Source organism: Sycon ciliatum, chromosome 8 (assembly GCF_964019385.1).
Source record: "Sycon ciliatum chromosome 8, ocSycCili1.1, whole genome shotgun sequence".
NCBI lineage: Eukaryota > Metazoa > Porifera > Calcarea > Leucosolenida > Sycettidae > Sycon > Sycon ciliatum.
In genome coordinates, this window is record NC_088650.1 from 29,430,022 (window position 1) to 29,452,612 (window position 22,591).

General features: G+C 45.2%; 1 long non-coding RNA gene across 2 annotated transcripts; it reads right to left on the reverse strand.

Moving 5' to 3' along the window:
• Window positions 1-941: 941 nt before the first annotated feature.
• Window positions 942-10,485, reverse strand: LOC135822633 (uncharacterized). 2 transcript variants are annotated; one of them, XR_010554525.1, is made up of 2 exons: window positions 8,832-10,485; window positions 942-1,931 (listed from the first exon to the last, which is right to left on the reverse strand). It is a non-coding gene; the product is annotated as an uncharacterized LOC135822633 (long non-coding RNA). The 2 variants fall into 2 exon arrangements; XR_010554524.1 differs by lacking the exon at window positions 8,832-10,485 and adding an exon at window positions 3,170-4,535.
• Window positions 10,486-22,591: the final 12,106 nt, after the last annotated feature.

Consider the following 22,591-nt stretch of genomic DNA (forward strand, 5'->3'; position numbering starts at 1 on the left):
ACTATTCTATTCTTTATCATTCACGCCGGAACTGCTGCTGCATAGCCCCAAATCTGAAGACTTGGCAACTTCACGCCTGCTCCTGACTCTTGCGCTATGATACCCCTCAGAATTTCCCACCGTGCTCCCCCTTATGTTCCGGCTGCCCGTTTTCGACCCATCAGTTGCCTGATGATCGTAGTAATACGTGAAACTCAGAGTTGTGACAAAGCTTCCAATCTCTCTTGTAATTATACATTTGAACTCGGATGGTGAGCCAATATAGTTATGATGAAGAAAGGAAAAGGACAAAATGTTACGAATGTTCGTAACATTTTGTCCTTTACCTTTCTTCATCGTATTATACATTATTATTGATATCGCTGTAACCCGTTTGACCATCCGTGTGTGTATCAGAATCTCTGGTGCTATCGTCTCCTCACTTCTCCACAATCGCAATCAGCTGCCCGAAGTGGGAATGCAGACGTGCCGAATTTACTTTACTTTACTCAGAGAGAGTTTACTTTGCACAGTCATACTGCCATTAAGACTAGTGAAATCCAGCCACACGAATGCAACAGAGGTCACTGCCGAGCGGTTACGTGTACTAGTAAGCATGATGTCGGATTTCATTCCCATCACTGCAGTCTAGCCCGCTTTACCATTTACCAGTTAGTTCCCAGATAAGGCCTTTGCGGATAATACCGGCAGAAAATTGGCAGAATTCGTTACTTTTTCTGGTAAGTTTCATGCATGTTTGGTATGTGGATGAAGAAATGGAGCAGAATTCGAGGAATTGCCTGCCATAAGGTTTGTATGGTTCTGCCAATTTCACTGCTTTTCGAACAGAATCTGCCGCCTTTTCGAGCATTATCCGCCAATGCCTATCCCAGATTGAGCGTGAGCCAAGGCTTCCACCATTCTGTGGATAAACTCTCGTGTTCACGATTCACGACACATCGTCAGTTTAGTACCGGCACTTGCACAAGAAAAGTTTCCAAACGCTGAAATCCAAGTACAGCAGATACATGTAGTGGTAAAAGGACAAGTGTTTCGGGGTCTAGATATAAACGGAATAGAGGTATGCAATTCGTCATTTTCTCTCAAGACTGTTATAAAGTTGTGGACGGTGACAAATCGGGTTTTGAATGGGGCGCAGTGTTCGAAACTCAAATAATCCGTCATCAAGATCAACTGAAATACAACACACGCTGTGACGCGGGTAATGCTGGTCAACAAACTAATCTCTAGTAGTAGTAATAATAATAATTGTGATCCCTGGACAGTGTCAGTAGTTGTATAAAAAACACTCTACAGAATTCTCTCAAGTCTGTTGGCGATGACGATACGGCAATCAAACAAACAAGAACACCTACTAACCTAACATGGCGACACACAAGGAAATAGAGGCTGGGCGATGATTGATCAGCCAAGAGCCTCACTACCCTCTGCGAATTGCGGGGTCGAAGTTTAGGAGCACGTAGTCCATATCGGTTTTGCAGTATGACAGATTGAGCACACAGAATGACATAACCTGCAGGCTGGCCCGCTCCAGCAGAGCTATCTTGTTTTCCGATACCATGGCGTTCACAGTTGTGCTTAGCGCATCCTCGCGTATCCGTAACCTCGTTGTCTCGTTCGTGCTCACGTCATAGACTTTGAAAATGCGCTTCAGAATCTTGGAGATCTTGGACTTGTGCCATTCGCACTCGCGGCGATACATGTTGGTATGCCGACACATGTTGAATATGGTGGCGGTGGACTCGACGAGCAAGGCCACATCTGGACTGTGAGCACTGAATTGTTTACCGCTGTCGTCCATGGCCGTACTCCGGAGCTGTGTGGGCAGAGCGGAAATTATCCGGGTCAAGAACACGACCAGTACCATTACAATTAGGACTGCATGCCGCAGGTGGGCCGAGCTGAATCTAGCCGCCATATTGAGCCGATGTCTGCAACACAATCACATAAGAAGAATAAAACCGCACCACATCAGGTAACATACTCTGCACAAATCCAGGTATACATCCAGAGATACAAGAAGTCACAGCATACATTGAACATGTATACACGGAGACTCCCTGGATTTAGGCTAAGGCGTGTGGAGAACCCATAAAATACAAATACACCGTACAATACATGTATGGGTGGCCAAATAGTTTCCTTTGTACCAACTTTCAAAGTTAGATCAGCTTCGTCATGGCCAGACATTGACACTGACATAGAATGGGGGAAGATGAAGAGCACACGTTTCTCACAACATCAGAAACTTTTTACATTGTACAGTGAACGTTTTACAACATGGCTAATCATGATCAGATGGAGCTCCAAACCAGAGGCCATAACAGATCCTTTTCTTCAGTTTTCTCAAATGATAATTAGAGTTTAGAGTCCTGGCTAATGAAACATTTCCACAACGACCAGCGCGGTAACCTACTTGTACATGTACGTTTCGAATCCTTTCCAGATAGCGCTCCGTCTACATGTACATGTATGTTCGCCTGTGCTGCACTAATCGTTACTTTCCTCCGAGAACTAAAATGTTCCATCAACTTCAACTGACAAGTAACTTCAAGTAACTAATGTTACTTCAAGAAACGGGCAATGATTCACACGATAATAGCTCGAGCGTTTCCTTAAACGCTTGCAAACAATCCAGAAGTGACTGCACACAAGAAGAGGCCTTCCCACATCTACTGCTTGTGTCGATTTGACGTTGTTCTGCCGAAATTGCTTTCTAAAGATTGTGGAAAAGGGGTTATTATAATTATCACGCGAACATGTGCACGGGTGAATCTTGGATTGGAGAGTTGGACAGCAGACTAGAGGAATCCGGATTATTTCTGCATATTTCGACTCCACCAAACCTCCCTCCGCGACCGGTTAACCATGTATGCTCCAGCCCCAGACGCGCAGGCATTATCCACTGGGGTTCTACACATAACATAGATCAATCGGCGCAATCTTACGGGGCCATCAAAGATGCTAGTACTCGGCTACTAGTGTTCTGTCCGAGCAGATTAGAACGCAGACGCCAGCAGAACGGGACCAAAGGTACCGACAAGATCTCGGGGGCAGTGCCAGGAGTGACGGCGACTCCGTAAGATCGTATGGCATGCATGGCATGGCTGCATGCATCTAACACTACTCTACTTCTCGGAGAGCCATTTTTCATGAAGTGCTCACTTACCAGTGGAATGGCCCGTTGTCCGCTGCTCAGGGGGTTGAGTTGAGATTGAAACGCGACAGAGTGTGCTTGCCTCTGCACTGCCAGTCGGTTCGGAACACAGCAGTGGTCTGGCTCAGCCAAGGGCAAAACTACTGGAGCGAAATATTTCAGAGTCTGTGGGCCACTTGGCCAATCCTGATTCTGATGCGACCACTATCCGCGCGGGGGTCTTTATTGACACGGCAGGACGCTAGTGACTATGTGTCATACTATAACGGAGCTACTGGGAATCACTGAGGCTGCTGAAGCGAGAAGCATGCGGAGCTTGCCAACATATGCCCCGAGCCTTGCCAGCACCGGTGATTAACCGATTTAGCGAGTGCAAAGGACGCAGCACATAGAGTGTAGTGCTCTACCCACGAAAGGCGTGAATCGCTCCCTCTTGAAAGCGGGTCAGACTGGACGGACGAGCAATATTTCTTCTAGGCTTCTTTGCACGATACAGAATCAATTACATCAACAATAACAACGTTGGCCACCTTGAGCTCGACTGCGGGACGAATCCCCTATTGTGCTCGGATATGAACATGTAGCTGAAAACCTTTGACAAGTCCTCCCACCTTCCCTGGATTGTTCGTTGTTCACACCCAAGCAGCCCGTGAGAAGTGGATACCCCAGATGATTAGGTTGAAAGTCAGTGCTGGAAACATCGCTCGAGACCTAGCTGCTCACGGTCCTATCCACAGCGCCATTGCCGCATGCTGTGCCAGGGAGTGATCTGCCCCTCCATAGCATGCCATTGCTCAAGATTCGCGAAGTCGTGGTGTGCGCGAGGGCAGGAAGAGACCGAAACGCGTGGGCTGAAAACGTGACATAATTGTCGCTGAACCTAAAATGCACGCCACAACTACGGCACAAGGCCATGAGACAAGGGTTGTAAAAAATAATAATACATGTACATGTACATGTGGGTGCTCAATCCGGACAGAGAGCGGTTAATACATAATAATTAGAAATCAATGGCAACCGGGAGATAACACGGCCTTGATGACGAAAAGTCTATTAGGATCACTAACATCATATCGAGCTCTGATGATTGTCAGCTGGTAAATTGGTTTCATTCATCGTCCCCATGCAAACCGGTGCTGGTGAAGGAAGGAACAGGAACTGCAAATGTGATAATGTCTAATGAATCTTCCAAGACAAATATCATCATCTCTGTTGGTCGTCAGCATGGTCCGTCTACAGCATGAGTGGCACTCTCCTTGGCCTGCACTGGGAGAGATGGCAGGTGGTGGCGTCTGGAGGGAAAACGGATCGCACGGCGTCCACAACTCCGCAGTCAATCGGCCAAACAGGATGCTAGTGGAGGGTTTACCATGGGGTACTGTAGACGGAGTGTAGACTGAGTGTAGACTGAGTGTAGACTGAGTGTAGACTGAGTGTAGACTGAGTGTAGACTGAGTGTAGACTGAGTGTAGACTGAGTGTAGACTGAGTGTAGACTGAGTGTAGACTGAGTGTAGACTGAGTGTAGACTGAGTGTAGACTGAGTGTAGACTGAGTGTAGACTGAGTGTAGACTGAGTGTAGACTGAGTGTAGACTGAGTGTAGACTGAGTGTAGACTGAGTGTAGTGGTCGCAGTTTAGACTAGCTATAGGCTAAACACTGACAATCACGTGAGCACAAGAAATCGTCTCGCGTCGCGTTTTACATGTCATGATATGGTACAATGTATGGGATGGCGGTGACGCCACTTGTCATGCTTCCGTTACTACAAGCCACTGCATTTCCTGACTAATCCTGTACTGAATGGAAGGTCGTACATGTATGTGCATGCAAAACACTCATGGGTTGACTGTACTACCACAACAGTTGGTCCGGTAATGGCAGTATCCAATGACAGGTAGAGCACAACGACTGGCAATACGTGTTATTAGCTACATGTACATGTACAGTAGGTCTTCCCAAGGAGAAACATGGCTGTAGTACCGAAGAGGGTCCTGCTTCCACCTGCACTATTCTAACTGCACTATTCTAACCAAAATGTCTTACACTTGTCATCACATACACGTACCACATTGTACATTGTGTTCCTTCATCAAGAGTTTCTCACGTGCATCATCCCAAGATGAAAGCAAACATTTCATACGGATGTATCCCCCGAAAAATGAGTCAGCGGCTGATGGTAGACTAGGCTTGGAATAGTCACGTCCATACATTGTACAATTGCAGGCGATTGATTGTTCTTTCACCTTTCTGTTATCTTTAGTTTCGCATACAGTCGAGTACTTCAAAGACTCAGTGCATCGTAATGACTAAATGTCACGACAAATGCATACGGTCACTAGCGCCATTGCGCCTCGATTCTAGATCGATCCTGGAAGAATCTGATGACTTAACCCAACAACGAGCAGCGCTAAGATCCCATGCGTGAGGGTCAGAGGTTGATGTGGATCACCTAAAAGTCAATGACCTCGCTGTGACAAATCACACCAGTACGACGACTAGTAGGTTCATTGTATTTGAATGTTATAACCATGATGACATCGGTAGTTCACTTGGCCCTGGATTAGAAGCCTAGAGTTAGGACAACGAGCGACTACCCCGGAGGCTGAGGAGTGATGTATGCTGGCCTTGTTGTGACACAGCCTACTTGCTTCGAGAGCATTGGAGATCTTCCATGCGTGGCACAACATCCAGGCCAGCACTAGTACAGAATCTGATACTGATCGTGATAGTATGATCGACCATACAATTCCAAGACAGTCAGTAGTCCTGCTCAAGGAAAAATGCTGTATCATACGCGTGCCGTATATATTAAGGAGCGCGGCAACATGAAACCGACTCCATCAAAGTCGCTGATATCGATAAGGCATGCAATAAACGGTGAATGCCGTACATTATAAGTGTCGCTGTGTCAGCGTGTGGAAAATGGAGAAAGAGACAGTCGCGTGATCGGCGCTATCAGTTACAGTGTGACGGTGTGACATAAAGCCCTCCTGTCTGGCGGTGACTGCCAATAGCTGGCACTCAGTTTTTCGGTTTCCAGTGAAAACATGTAGGTGACGACCAATGGTCACTGAACATGTTAATGCTATTGCTATTGCAGGAGCGCAGGAAATGCTGCGATGAGCGATAACGGATCAGAGCATATGTGCAATGTGACATGAATTCTCTCTTGTCTCTCAGAGAATGTTAATGGGGGCGATATGGACGATACGCCAGACCAGTGGTGACGCCAGGTGATACTACATTGTAGTAGATCTACTGGTACTTGTACATACACTGTACATAGTACATTGTACATGACTTGACCTTGCGCATAGTCACACAGGGGAGGTCACAACGCATTCCCACATCACCTTCATCTGATGCGAAGATGGAATGAAACGTTATGAGGTGCTAATGACGCCAGGTAATGAGTAAAATGAATATACTGCTTCTGGCGCCTATGGACTATGCACACAGCTGGAATCTCCATCAACAAGCATTGTGATCTCCCTAGTACTAGTATTATCTGATTGTAAGCGTCCACGCATTGATTGTGGTCCAACATTAAAGTCTCAGTCTTACGAATATCTGAGATTGTTTTTATCTTTTCAGTGAAATCTCCTTTCCCGAATTGGCGATTCTATTTCCGGGATTGCGCGGGATTTACCCATGCTGAATTCGTACAGATGAAAGATTAAAGGAGGCTTACAGCATACAGAAGATCACACGGCTAGTTACAGGATAGTGTGTTATACTCCACAAATATTAATTAATGCGAACTTAAGCTCTCAGAGATACCACTTGACCAGCTTTGCCTGCAGCCATGTTACCTAATTCTCCGCTCTCAAGCAGCACTTGAGCGATTTGTTCTCAGCATTCCTCTGCGCCTCAAGAGCACACTGAAGCGCCTGCAGCTTTCCGCGCGTGCACGCCAGGATAGTTTTTGTCGGCACACACACACTAGTCACTCTCGGAAGCAGTGCTACAAGTCATGTAGTATTGTTCAAGAAACTCAGCCTTCTTGCTACAGTACTAGACACACGGAAACGGTCTAAAGGTGATAAGCTGCTGCAGCTGTTTGCCCAGATCGACCTACTGATATCAGCTCGGCAAAACACCGTGGGCCTCTTACATGATCAAATTTCTATGTGTCTTGTGCGGTACATTCAGTAGACCTATGGCGATAGGAACAATGCAAGAGATTATTCTCGTTGATGTCATTGGTTCGAGTCGATGTCGCCACTGTATTCCCACATTTACTGTCCATCAGATAACTAGTACATGGATGTTCATGGTATTAGATTCACTGTTTCCGAACACAGTGTTCTACCGCCTTGTAATATGCTGCCAAACTAAAAATGAATGTACATGGACATGGACCAGGATTCGTTAACCTCGTCTCTCGACAATCGCCCAAAGGTTTCTAGAAACAAAGCCTTCCAGTAGACCAACACTGCGGGGAGTGCTAATGCACTTGTGGCGATTTCCCTGCGGACCCATCCCACCCGTTCTAATTTCCATTGGAATCAGTAAAGGCTGTGAGACTAGCTTCCAGTGACGTTGGCGGTGTCAGAGAAGCATGAACGGGTCTTCGCTCCACTTCCACTGATCGTACTGAATGCTGGCTTCCCAAAGGAAAGCCCTGCATTGATCGATGCTAATGCCTTTTCCGTCTATTAAACTGTCATGCAGAATGGATAATTAATTCGACTGGTCATCAAACGGGCTCCGAAAGGCACTTTCCCCACTGAGTTAGAGAAAGACTGCTAGGTACCTCGGAGATGGTGCTGACATTTCATGATTAACATTTGAAGTCGTTTACACAGGTCAAGTCGAATCAATTGCATTCTACGATACATGTACGTGTACGTCCCACAAGCACTAGAGTCAGTAGTACTTGTACTAGTAGAGGGAAGCAGTCCACCGCTGGATGGCACAATGATTATGTGCCAGAGCAGCATGATTGCTTCAGCAGAAGCATTTGCGTGTTTCACCCGCCACTTAGATACTTCACTCGCGAAGCATAACAGAGTTCGTCACGGCTTGAACGATTCTCGCACGTGCTCAAACTAACAGAGCAGTGCAAAATCACAGGTTGTATTGGAGAGAATGGCGTACTACTAGTACTCAGCGGTGGATTTCTGGGTACCTAGGTGAGGACGAAATACCAATACTAGTAATTCGTTTACCTTTTTGTGAGAGTTCATGAGTTGTGGCTGGCCCAAGTCACCAAGTCATCCGGCATCAATTGCCTTTCACACGGACCATGTTTGGAAGGTTGCACCTCCATACAATACTCTGTCCCTCCAACATTGCTTACAATATCTATAGACTGTTATTCTGAGCTACATCCAGCACCTTCTTCCATCTTGGTTCTATTTAGTCGAATTCTTATGTTACAGGCAGTGATCGATATGATTGAAGGCTATAACAGGTTGTAGATTGCTGTCTCGCGAGAATCACTCCGTATTTAACAAACATTAATCAAGTCTGCGCGGCAATGGTTCTCCTGTGATTTGACGAAGTATTCCATTTAATTAAACAAAAGATCATGCCATGTATCCTATGCACAGCATCTGAATGCCCTGGAGTGCATGTACGTCCGTCACAGTTTTCAAACTGGTGAGATTGAATTATCGCCACTGTACAACAACATCTACATCTACATGTAGATGATTGTAGTTCTTACCGTGTCGGGGTAGAGTATCGCTGTTGCTGGTCGTATGCGGGCACCCTCCAAGCGTACTAACTGCTGTCCCAAAGCTGATCAAACTGAGTGTTTCACACGGGCGTGTCGGCGGGGACGGAATAATGATAACGAGAGTGCAGAAACACTTGCAAGAAACACGGTTTTCGGTGCTCACAATGCTGGCGAGACGGCGTTCAGAGCTGTTGCATTCAGAGTGTTGTTGGCCTCTACAAATTTGCACTGACGCAGGAAAAACGGGTCCTGGCTAGGTTGTTGGACACACTACTGAGAATGTCGCCCGGAGCAGTCTAGAACATTGGCACGTACTTGTTGCATGAACCGGCCTTGTATAGACCGAACATAGACAATATTCGATTTGAAGGCTGCGATACTTTTAGGATACTTTCAGCACCGGCCGAAGCTTGCGATCCACCATGTGGTTACAGGAGTCTCTTCCTGCACTGCTCCTGTGGAAGCAGCCGTTTCGCTATGTATCCAGCCACTGTATGTCTCGATTCAACAATGGTAGAAACAGTCAAGAAGATGGGCTTATATCCAGCCACTCAGCTGCAAATAATTCAATCCAAAGCTGTCACGTGTTCAAACGACACCTGTATGGTAGTGTAGTGCAGCAGGAGTAGGAGCAGCGAGCCAAAGCTGCAACCTCGCGAAGGCGATCGACCGGCGGAAATCTGCTACGCTGGTCGGAAGATGGAACTGTGGTATCCCGATGGGAGAGACTTACTCGGAGTGTTTCCTCAATCACGCTCACAACGTGTCAGCGTGGCAAATGGACAGAGGCGATCTTGCCCCGAGGATCGACGAAGGCTGGTACACCAGGCCTAATTAGCGGTGCGCGTAACACAATAATTAGCACGTTTCTCTGATCGCAAACCAGAAGACGCAACAATCCACGGACATACAAATGTATGCGCATACATGTACATGTACAATGTAAATCTACAATCTCTCGCGCTGAACGTCCGATGCCCAATTCTATCGCCTCTCGGCACTAACTTGGTGGTGCTGAGATACAGTAGATGCTTATCATCTGTTGGGGGCAGTACCATTACTGGTGTACGGACGAGACAGTTCACAGTACTGAGGTGATAAAACTGAGAAGTTCACTTATGTAGACAGATGTCTGATGCACTCACTGAGTCTGACATCGGCTACTCGAAGCTAGTCACCTGAACTCCTCGCCTGCAATGTACTGATATTCCTGTTCGGCTGCTAATTGGCCCTTTTTAGTTTGTCCACGAATGCAATCTGTTCGTGTCACGCTGGTCTGGATCACTTGCAGCTGAAGATTGACGTTTTTATGCGCGGCGAGCAGAGTGGAGGGCCGTTCGCCCAAACATATTGTGTGTATTCCACCTTTGCTCGAGTATGTCTTGTACTGATGCCGTAGTGATGTGCTGGCCAGGGTCTCCCAAGGCTAGGTAGGGCTTATGCCCAAGCAGGCTTGTCGGAGTGATGCTCGGCGCCTCGGCTGGCGGTGAAAACTTCCGCTGCTTGCATGCTGTACTCCGCTCCAAGCGCTAAGCTCGCGTGGACGATCGAAATGCTGAGTAATCTAGGGGCTGCTCTACATGCTGTTACATTGTATTTGAGGAGATGGACGTCGCCTCCATTCCAGGCCCCACTCCATGTACATGTGTACATTAGACATGAACTGCTGTTGCTTTGCTCTGGCCCAGTATCGAGGTTCTCGAACCATGTTTTCAGATCGACGACAGTAAATGTTGATTCGCAATCCAACACACAATCATTGTATTCGTTGTACTAGTACATGATTGTAATTTTGGTAGCATTAGCAATGAAAAAAATACAGCGTAATGATGAACAATACAAATCTAAATCAACTACTTGACCCCAAAGTACATTATGTGCCCACTGTTAACACCTTTATTATGTATTGGGGCATGTTTGTCCTTTGAAGATGCTTCATCGGGACCATTATAAACATGTTCGCGTATACGGTCTGGATCGGGTTTGTTGTTGATGGAATTTTGACACAATCCCACGGAAAATCCATCGGAAACGGCGTCGGCCCGCTGTCCCACAACACAGGCATCAACAGCCCACTTGGTTAAAGTCCTATTCGATGTCCCAAAGCCTCAGGGTACACTGCATATGCAAATCCATGTGGAAAACACGTCAAAGATATAGTGGATATTCAGACGGACGATGGGCGATTCAGGGTTCACTCAGTATTCCCACGTTTTTCAAGTGTGGCACCCAGCCGGCCAGGGAAACACAGTTCTCCTAGAAAGACACCATTGTTCAGGAAGTGTCGGGACTGCTGACAGCGCTTTTCACATTGACGCTTTGCACCACCAGCGCACAGCTGTCATGTAGAATTCACTCAGAAACTGAGTTCTGGCAATTAACTACACGTACACGAAGGGCAGGTGCAAATGTCTTGTCACAGAGTTTCTTCTGTGCGTGGGGGTACCAGTTTTGTAGTGACTTACATGTACATTGTACACTGTATGCTGCTACGTACGTTACGTGGGCGATATTGAACAAAATTATTTGTGCCGTCGCACTCGCAATGATTGGCACAAAGACGAACACAATGTACACAATGTACATGACTGTAGATATACAATGATTATGTACTAGTAGTCATATCATCATGACTAGATTATTGTACTGATGTAGGATCAGATCTAGCGCAGCACAGGGACACAAATCAGACCTACATGTACTGTACATGTACATGTACATGACTGTATATGCGTCAGACTTGGTGGTCTCCAGTTACACGCACACTTCGGCAAAAGACGTTTCTAGAGGACGCTGTTTGTAGGGTCGCTTATTTGCTTCTACCCGTCGTCGAGTGCGCAATATGGGGACTTTCGGTTTCACGAGCGCGCTTGCTTGAACAAGCAGATACAATACATGATTTGTAGCCTCTTTGGAACTCGCTCTGGATAACGTTTCAGGTCCACTGTAGACTGTAGAATCTTGACCGAGACACGCTCGCATCATGACAAGGTTGTGAAATACGAGATTTGGCAGTCACAACTCATTGCCGCATCATTTTTGTCTTTTTCTCTGCATAGCCATAGGCTGGTCTCCTACGGCGCACACTACTCACCCGCACTTGGGGCGAACGAGCCGTAACAGAGTTTTGCTGAGAGTCTTGTTCCGACACATCGCGAAAACCGTCTGCCACCTTAACGGGCTTCCTGTCCATTGTGCCGTGGAGTCGAAATGTCTGCAGGTTCACCATGTACCATGTACCGTTCGTACCATCAAGGAATACAGGTCCTTCAGTTCAGGTTTGGACTCCAGGGTTTGTTCGCAGATTGCTTCGGTAGTGCCTTGGGGCTACGATCGGAATCGAAACGCACCGAAAGGCATCAAATTATACCTGTAGGTATGCAAAGGAATAGCAAGTACATGTATAGTGTCTAAGTCTACGCCTGGCCGGCTATTACCATAGTCTGCATCAGTAAAATACACCGTTGATACTATCATCTAGTAGGTTGCAATAATAGAAACTAGTCTTCGGTGATAAGGTATAACTGCAGCACTCCCATTGTAGGGTGACACCCAAATTCATGATACTTTCCTTTGTAACTGGTATCGGTTAGTGCCATGGAATTATCATACTATTGCCACCTCTTAGGTGCATTGTATGCGCTTGGATTTCCTTAGAACTCCCTAGCTGGGTGCAAGGGCTTGCTTCTCTTGCAAATAATGAAGTCGTTAATACGTTATGTATTGTGTGTGAGACGAGGTACACAATCATAAACACAGTCGATATCAACATTGTACGTGACCATTGCCTGAACATTGGAAACATGGTCGTTTTAAATACACGGCTACACTTGTTGACAAAAAGGCGCCCCCGGTGGTGCCTTTGATCTCATAGCGTTCACCGTTTTGTTCCAAGTCTCGATATGACCGCGTGTACGCTCCTTGGCGGAAGTTCCTGCGCTGAACTGAAGTGTAGCGTGAGAGGATGCTAGAGATCTCACAGGGACAACTGTTTGAACCGCTGGAATGAAATTAATGGCGTCAAGTATTTTTTTAAAATTATGCTATGCAACTAAGCAAAGTGAAATGCCGATTGCGCACAGCCCAGTGTGCCTCCGTACAGGATCGCTCCGACCATTCTCTTGGCAGGGAAACAACACATACCTTTGTAACACCAATCCTATTGCTGATGCCATACCCTAACGAGTCTGTGTGTACTAATACTAGTAATTGTCTCGTCCGTTGCACAAGACCAGTGAGCTGTGCTCGGTTGTGATTGCTGAGTGTCACCAGCGGTTGGTGCGCTATTTGTGTCTACGGCCTCCAGTCGGCTTGCCTCTGATCTCCATCGGTGAGAAGAAGCCCCAAGAAACCTGATTGATGCAGAGGGTCGTAACTCTTGTCGAGGCCCAGTGCTACCCTTTGCAAACTGATGATAAGAAGTGTGGCGCCACTCGAGTAGAGTAGAAGCTTCCCCAGCTACGGGTGGTATACGCGATAGGGTGAAATCTTGAACAAGATGACGTGACAGGAATGGAAAACGGGTTCAAGGATCCCAACGACAACTGTTAGCTGCCAACCCAACGCTGTTCTGCTTTGGGACTTCAGATCAGGGTACGTGTAGATACATGTACATACAACATAACTAACTTTGCATACTCCGATGGCTGTTCCATACTTCTACTGCAACACTACAGAGTGTGACACGGGGCACTTAGCCGTTGCATGATCTCACCGCCATGTCCTCACAAACTGCAGCCGCTCGGCAGGTGGCTCTACCACAATCCATCTGATGAGTACGCTAGTGTTCGTAGTGGAAGCAGTTGGGTGCAATGACAAGGAATGATTCTACAACAGCCCATGCACAACCATGAACGTTACCTACGCATACATGTACATGTATATTGTAGGTGTGAACAATTATAATTAATTGGGAAAACATAGCAGATTCAGCGCAGTAATTGGGAAAACAATAATGATACCTATTTCGTGTCTTGGTCATTGGCTAATCACGCAAGCGATTACTGGCTGCTTCTCGCGGTGCACACCCCAACACTCACGCGGAAGGTAAAGTGTCAAGCAATGTGTGAGTTAGTAGCGTAATTAGGCATTGTGGCATTGCCGGCGCCCCAGGGAAGCATTGGATCGTGAAACACATCACCACAAGCCTGAACGTTTACACTTGCCTTTTTGTACATGGATCTTCTCGTTGTTTTAGCTACATGCAGCTTTGGTGATTTCCAAGCATTATAATGACCGTGAAAGCAAAAATTTATGATCCCCTCTGGGATCATACCTGATCATCAGATTACAACTGCGCAATCACAGATTTTCACAACCAGACTAGTCAGCAGATATTTTTGTGATGTGCAGCAGGATTCCATAGGCTTCCCTTACTTGACGGCCGTCCGGTTATGTGTTCCATTCCTTCCTTATTTCAAGTGCTGACAGAATGTCCAACCTTGACGCGAACTGCTCTGGGTCCATTCCGTTGGCCTTCTAATGGATTTGATTAGTGCTTGCTTGAGGGGTTTAAGCAGACGCTGAGCTACAACAGACAAGTGGCTGATCATCGGAGTGTTGTATCAACATTTTCAATCATGCCTTTGTGTCACGGCCTCTCCGTAGCCTATAATTATTATATTGCTGTGTGTGTGTGTGATGGTGTGTCAATATGCCATGGTGTCAATCAGGGTAGATCAGTCCTGGATGGAGTCCACGCAAACTCTGGGAAACTCAAGCATATGCTAGGTTGATGTATATGCAAACGTATCATATCCTTTATTGCTGAACCCAACACACAAATTGTGATACAGATTGTACAAAAAACATTCGAGGTAAAAGAAAAGAAAAACTCCATTTGAATGTCGGTGTACCACTACATTTCAGAGCAGGTTTTTAATTTTATTTTTTTTTTAATTTTTTTATTGGGAACACAGCCCTACATAGAGACATGTGGAGACAAACACAAGACAAGACACAGGGGATGTAGGGACGACGTGCCGATGTACAGGGAGCAACTCGACCGACCAGGGGTCTTGGCGTTAGCGTTGCAACCTGGCATCGAAAAAGGGGGGGGGGGTTGCATGGTCAGGTAGCAAAAATAATAATTTGGTGCGAGAAAGGGGCGCTAGTATTGCACCAAATAATATAAATTAATACGTGTAATGACTAAACCAGAACGGAAAATGGGTACATGTACATTTACGTATAGGGTATGCATGTATTATTTGAATTATCAACACTAGTGTCACCACGAGACACTTTGCAATACAATTCCATGGAAGCAAATGGAAATGGATCAATTTTCTAGCATTTGATAACATCACTTTTCAGATAGGAGAATATTATGGGGAAGGGAGAAGTACGTAGAAGAACGTAACGGTTTCGGACTGTCACTTCAAAGGACTCGCAAAGAATAGGCCGTTGCTCTTTAGGTGTATTGTCACAGTGGTTGAGATTCAGCTACTGTACTTGTACAATACAATCCTGCACATGTGCATTCAAAGTAACAGTTACATGTACATGAATACATGCTCGAAGTGCGAGTCACTACAATGACTGTGCACGCAACTAACTTAGTTTCAAATGAAATGATCAACGACAGGTAATTGTACAACAGGCGCTGTTATAATTTATTTAATTTTATTATTATGTACTGTACTGTACTGTCTTGTTAATTTGTTATCCACTTGTATCGTCTTTGAAGTACATGTACATGTACATGTAAAAGGACAAGTAAAGCTTCAGCTAACTTGTTATGGAGGTGAGGAACGACTTACTGAAATCGCTGCCTCGAAAAGGTTTATGCATGCATGTATTTTGTTGTACATGTACATGTATGATCAGTTGTCTGAGGATTGCCATAGCTTTTCTATGTTCATGAAACGCAGCGTTACAACCATGACCTAGCCTACGCGGTTGTCTCTGTTATCTCCTCTGCCAATGTTGGTGTACATGTAACAGTATGTTCTTGTGTGTACAATCAATGCTACATATCCACAGCGTGGGCAGATAGGAGATTTGTTGTGGCTTTCTCCGCATCCTAAAGGTCACGTGTCTGACGAGATCGTAGTACGATAAAGGTACATATACATGTACACGCCCCACAATGCCAATGGCGAGAATCGATCACAGGAGACGATCTCGACAACGCAGCGTTAGTGTGGCCAGCTGGCGTTGCGAATGCCTTTACAGATTCCACATTGGGCAACGTCCCATGAACTTAACCATGGTTCTTCATACTTCCAAACAGATGAGTTTGCCCATGCACATGATTGTACATGTATTCGCCAATCCAAAGCACGTGTGATATGTACATAACAGTATGTCATGTACAATGTACATGTACATGTAGCGGTTGCTCTACCGGTGTGCTGATAGAAATACAAAAATTAATAGTGCTGCAAACTAGTGCACTAGCTCTACATGTAGCTCTGTATTGCATTTGCAATGTACATGTACATGTACATGTAGAATGTTTTATTCATTGTGTGTGTTTCACCCGTAAAAGAGGCTATTCGATCCACACTAGTGCAGTCACGTGACTTCTATTGTACAATATACATGTACATGTATATTGTATTTCAGCCGTGAGAAGAGTCTAACTCTGAGAGGGTTAGATGAATCATTATCGGACATCATCAGTCTTAATTTCCACGGTGGCCCATGGTCAATCAGGAAGATACATGTAATTGTGATTCAAATCAGTCTAGAATCATACCTATACGATCAGTCTAGCAAGTAAGGAAGCCAACACATTGCAGGGGGATGGAGTTACGATGGGGTACAGTGTGAGCCACTACAGGAGCATATGGATGATAGAATGAGGCTAGACGCCATTGATTTAAACGCATGCTTGCTACATGTACATGTATATGAATGAGGGAGTGTTTACTACAATGTCATGTACTTGTAGGTAGAACGGTTGATAGAAGGGGCTCCACAATCCAGTGTGTCGTTACTGGAATAGCTTTCATGGCTGAGGTTGTTGGTGTGGAGGCTGGTTGGTAAAGTAACTCCAATTTCACTTCAAGGTACCAGTGCATCTAGTGTCTGCTTCTACCAAAGCAGCGTGCTGTCTGTACTGGTTACCCAGCAAGTGTAGGGTGTTGTTGTTGTTGTTTGTATTCTTTATTTAGAGTGGGAAGTCCAAAACAGGCCCTAGCCTAATAACAATGGTCCAGGGTGCATTATGTGCATAGGTAACTGTCTTGGCCGTTTTATGCCGATGTACTCCGTGTGGTGTACTGTAGACCAGGTGTGCATTGGTGGTCGATTCACATGGCTTCGTCAGTTGTGTGGATTAGACAGTTATCTGGCGCAAGTCTTGATCTGTCTCATTCAGATCTTTTTCGCTGTCGTTGCTATAAGAGAAAATCTGGAGGTGCACACCCAGTGCATTTGCAGATTTGCGTGCTTCTCTTGCGACGGGCGTATACATGGTACATACATGGTATGCGTGTGTGTTTGTGTGTGTGGTGTGTGCAAAGTCGCGTATACATGTACATGTATGTGTGTGCGTGCTAAAACTAAAAGTCGAATGCTCCGCGACAGTGTTTCCGTTAGGGCATTGGTTAGGCCATGGTAAAAAATATCTTTGATTCTCAAGTACGCGCGCATCGATTTTTGGTGGCGCACCGACGATTTTTTTTATTTCTATGCATGCATATGCGTGCATGAAAGCGGTCAATGCGAAAGGCATGAATCCGGGAGTAGTAAAATACCGGTATTTTTCTACTCCCTGGCCTAAATAATAAAATAATTATAAATTAATTATGAACCTGTGACGTACACATCTGTGACCCTATCTTTGGAAATAAAAAAATTGTGGGAATTAAAATAAAAAATCGCTCGCTCGCACCGATTTTCACAGGCTCATGACCTGAGAATCAACTTTATGTTTTACCATGGCCTTATTAGGGCATTGGTTATTCTCACTTACGTATCCAGTAGTATGCTCTTCTCGCCTCCATGAATCGTTTTTAGCGTGCAATGATGCATGTCGTCACACGCATAGCCGCAGAGCTACGGGAAGTCACTCACAGTCACCGTATCCTAGGCAACATAATACATGTACATGTGTATGCTGTCTTGAGTTTCAACATGTACATGTACATGTACGTATGGCACTTGTTGTTGTTGTTGTTGTTGTTGTTGTTGTTGTTGTGTGTGTGTGTGTGTGTGTTTGTTTTCTTTCCTTTTCTTTTCAGCTGTCATTTGCCCTGATCATGCCTCATGGAGTCATGCGTGTTTCACAGCATAGTACGTTTCCGCTCATTTTCTTCTTCAACACACGCTAGCTGTATTACTTTGTTCTTGCCCGTACAAGAGAATTCGAGGAGAAAAAAAATAATGTACACGTAAACATGTACACGTATACATGTACATGTACGAGTATATTGTACATGTACATGTACATGTACGTCGTGTTCATATTCGAGTTTGCAGGAGAGGATGGACTGCTGCTCATTGGGATGTCGATGTTGGGATGGCGTCCAACTCACCTCACAAGCTGGAGCTTGTTCATGGGAGTGGGGGCCGGATGTACCCAAACACCTATTGACCTACATGCAGCTCATGCTACGTCAGCTCCGTTAGTTCAGTTTCAACATGCTGCAAATGGATGCTTTTAACCGATGCACTGCGAGCACCTGCGTTGTGGACTTCAGGTAAATATTTACACGAGAAAGACAGCAGGTGCATGTACGTGTAGACGTTCATGAAGTGATGGAACTCCACGAAATCAACGATATACTCTACTGGGTGGAAACGCAACCATTCCAATACATACGGGAGCAAGTAATCCTGCCTTTCATGAACCATAATGCCTACATGTACATGTACATGTACAATGACTCTATCACCTTCTGTTACATGTACACTGTACTCTGGTACTTGCACTGCCCAAATAATACAATGCACATGACTGTAGTTGCATGCTGGTACTTTACAATGATGGTGGCATGACGCAAAGTTAGCATGGTGTTCAATAAGGTGTGAATGCTTGCTAGACAAAACGGCGCCAGAGAGCCGTTCCAAACCGTCCAAATGTCTCAGGTCTGAGTTAGAGGCGCTCCACGCAATGTACATGTACATGTAGATGTAATCGGTGCTTGATAGACGCGATAATCATGCAGCATCATGCAAAGGTCGAACCATTGTTCAGTCCCCGGGGAGCGGTGGGTCAGAACGGTCAGTTCCAAATTCCTTCCTTCGCTCCTCTTCATCCATCTCCCTGTACAGCCACACGTACATGTACACACTGGCACATGTACACAAACGGGCACGTGATACATGTACATGACATACACACACAACAGAGGCGAAAGGCTGTGTTAGCTGTAACTTAAAGTTTCACGCATCGGAGCGATCATCAGACAGCAGCATTCACTATCGAATTCTCTACGAGCAGGCCTAGATATTTGATGCTAGTGTGGAAGTTAGTGCATATGTGCGAAGTGAAGACGTGGCATTGGGACAATGGTATTGAGTTGTTTTGTGAGAGTTAACGGATAAAGGTGAGAATAGAGGCGATAACAACAATAACAAGTATTACTTGTCCAGATTCTCACCATCAGTTACGTGAGTTTTTCGACATGGCGCAACCTGCACCAGGTTTGGCGCCATGGTGCTTTCTCTCTCCCTCTTCACTCTTGCTGTGGTCTTGCGCTACCGTCGCTATCGCCTTTAATGACTCGGTAACACTGCCCTGTTATCGCCTCTATTCTCACCTTTATCCGTTAACTCTCACAAAACAACTCAATACCATTGTCCCAATGCCACGTCTTCACTTCGCACATATGCACTAACTTCCACACTAGCATCAAATATCTAGGCCTGCTCGTAGAGAATTCGATAGTGAATGCTGCTGTCTGATGATCGCTCCGATGCGTGAAACTTTAAGTTACAGCTAACACAGCCTTTCGCCTCTGTTGTGTGTGTATACTGCTCTGTACATTCGTACATTGAGCACTCTACCTCGAGCTTCCAGGACCGGCCTTGTTTGTACATGACATACATGTATTTACTCTCGACAGCCCTCTGCCTCAGTTGGTTGTGGATTTGTTCCTCATGTCTACATGCATTGTCTTACATATACATGTATACGTCATCGTGAGCTACTGAAAAACCGTTCAGCGTCCGTTCCACTTCACATTCAATACTGTGTACTAAAAGGCCAGTATACTGCACAGCAGCGCTTTCCCAAAGATTATAAAATATTTCGCAACCATGCCAAAAAAAGGGGAAAGTTGCTGAAATCGCATCCATATTTTCAGAAAAGCTCAAAAGTTGCTAATATCGCAACTCAAAATGAGCGAGTTCTTGTGCATAACGATGCCACGAGCAACAACAAAAAAGGAGCGGAAGTGGAAAACACGGTGGCAAAGCTCAGCTAGCTGCCGCCAATCCTCATGAAAGTGTCAGGAATGCTTCTCCTCATTGATGTTTTCATTATGTTGTAGTCATTTCTTCACCTTCACCCTGTTTTTGGCCTGTCCAGCTGAATTTTATTTTTCCCACACGTATAGCGTGAGGTTCTCGATCTATGTTTTTGCTGTACATGTACAATGTAGCTCTACAAGTATAAGTTGCTGTATTTTGACATTTTCCATTAGTCCCTGTATTTACCCATGATGACAAGGGAACGAAAACGTTCGGTTTCTAAATTGGCTTACTTGACTGTGTGGATTGCGTCGGTGCTGACACCTTCTTTTTCGAAATAGGATACGCCTCCGTTTTTTCCCTAGAAAAAGTAGTCAAGTGGTGTGCTTCACTGTCCGAAGAGTGCTCAATGCCCATGTAGGGCAGAGCCTTGAAACTCAGAGTTGTAACAAAGCTTCCAAACTCTCTCTTGTGTAATAATAAAGTAAGAATACAGTTATAATAGTTGGCCTACACTGAGATACCGGTACATCACATGTGTGATAGAATTCTTACCTTGGATTTGCAGCAGTATACAATTGTGTGCAGCAGTATACATGTACATGTACATGTATGCAATAGTAATAGTGGAGAGCCTCTTTTCTGGGCAACATGTACGCAATGAAAATTAATGCAATGCGACACTGTATCATCGTAACAAATGCACAGTGACACCCAGTGAAACTAAAAGATTGAGCCGAAAGGCAACGCAAGCTGTGATAGAAACTATTCTAACAGTATCAGTGCATACAATGTAGCTACATGTAGTACTAGTACACTCTGTATAGTACATGAATGTGAATAGTGTGTACATTGTAATAGTTACTGTAGGCTAGTGTAGCTGGGTCCATGAAGAAATTCTCGACCTGTCAGTCCTACGCCTAGACTAAAACCCCAATTTCCAATGGTCTTCCACGCAATCCCTGGGTTGTTGTTGTTTCTTTATTTTACTTCACCATATGAACAGGCAGTCTTGCCTGTTCATATGGTGAAGTAAAAATAATAAAGAAACAACAACAACCCAGGGATTGCGTGGGAGACCATTGGAAAGGACATGTACATGTACATGATTGTACATAATTGTTAGATTGACAGCATGAAACACAGTGTCCTCCACCTTGTTTCATGCTGTCAATCTAACAATATGCGTGAACTATAACAAGGTTGATCTACTACTAGTTCTGAACTAGTAGTAATAGTAGTATTGGGTTTAATATATGTATAATATTCCATGATTGTACATTCACATGTACATGTAGGCTATCCATTCCTTTCACCTCCACCCACCACTCTTTGATTTAATTAACATTGCACCGTCCTGATGAACAACCCTCACCTGTTCTTGTGTCCACAATGACCCTTCATTATTGTAATGCCGGTACATATTCTAAACAAACGAAGGTTGAGGAATGTTGTTGTCGGAGCAACTGATGACTCATTTACTCAGGGTGAGCCATTCATAGGGAAGTGCAATGATTATGTACGATAGTCATTGTACAATCATGTACATGTAGGTTGGTTGGTGACTTCACGCTTGACTGCTTCACGATGGCCAGCACATTGTGAAATTTATATCGCCCACATGTAGAAAAAGGAGGCGATATCCCCTGTGTGTATTGCGATTTAAAACACAATTCAACAATGACATCCGGAGCATACTAGTATTACGAGAAATCTATTGTTATGGAAACTTCGACTGGGCAGTTTGCGTGGACTGTAACTAGGCAAGGCATTAACCGTATTTTGTCATCATCCTACCATTGTTTACGAGTAATACATCGCCTCAATCGCTCAATTGACTTTAGTTGTTTGCGATGAAGAAGAGACGTCTACTGATCGTCTGATGATAGCATCGTAGGAAGAAACTCTGAGCAGAGACAGGCTAATTTCTTCTATCCGTGCTAGACACTGAATACTTCATAAGCGATCGGTGATCTTTTGAATGATATTGATGGAAGGCTCGTCACGGCGAATTTTCTTGATGCCGGTGCAGGCACACACTGATTGCGCGTGACAGCCACTGTGTGTCACAGGAAATACGCGTGTGACTGTGGCGGTGATCGTGACAAGATACGGCGGTGGTTCGGCTGTAACACCTGTAACACGCTCTCGTCTACTGGTGAATTCGTGGTTGCAAACGAACCGAAATACTCCAGCAGCAGCTTTTTGTGACACCTTGAACTACTTGACGACTTGTTGCTGTTCAGAGAACTTACTTCAGACGGCTGTCTTTTGGCTGTTACTTACTTTTGAAGTACATGGACCGACACTACATTGCATGTGTCATGTTGCATATCCGTGCAACCTACATTGTACATTGAACGGGCGGTTTCTGAGGCAGCGTG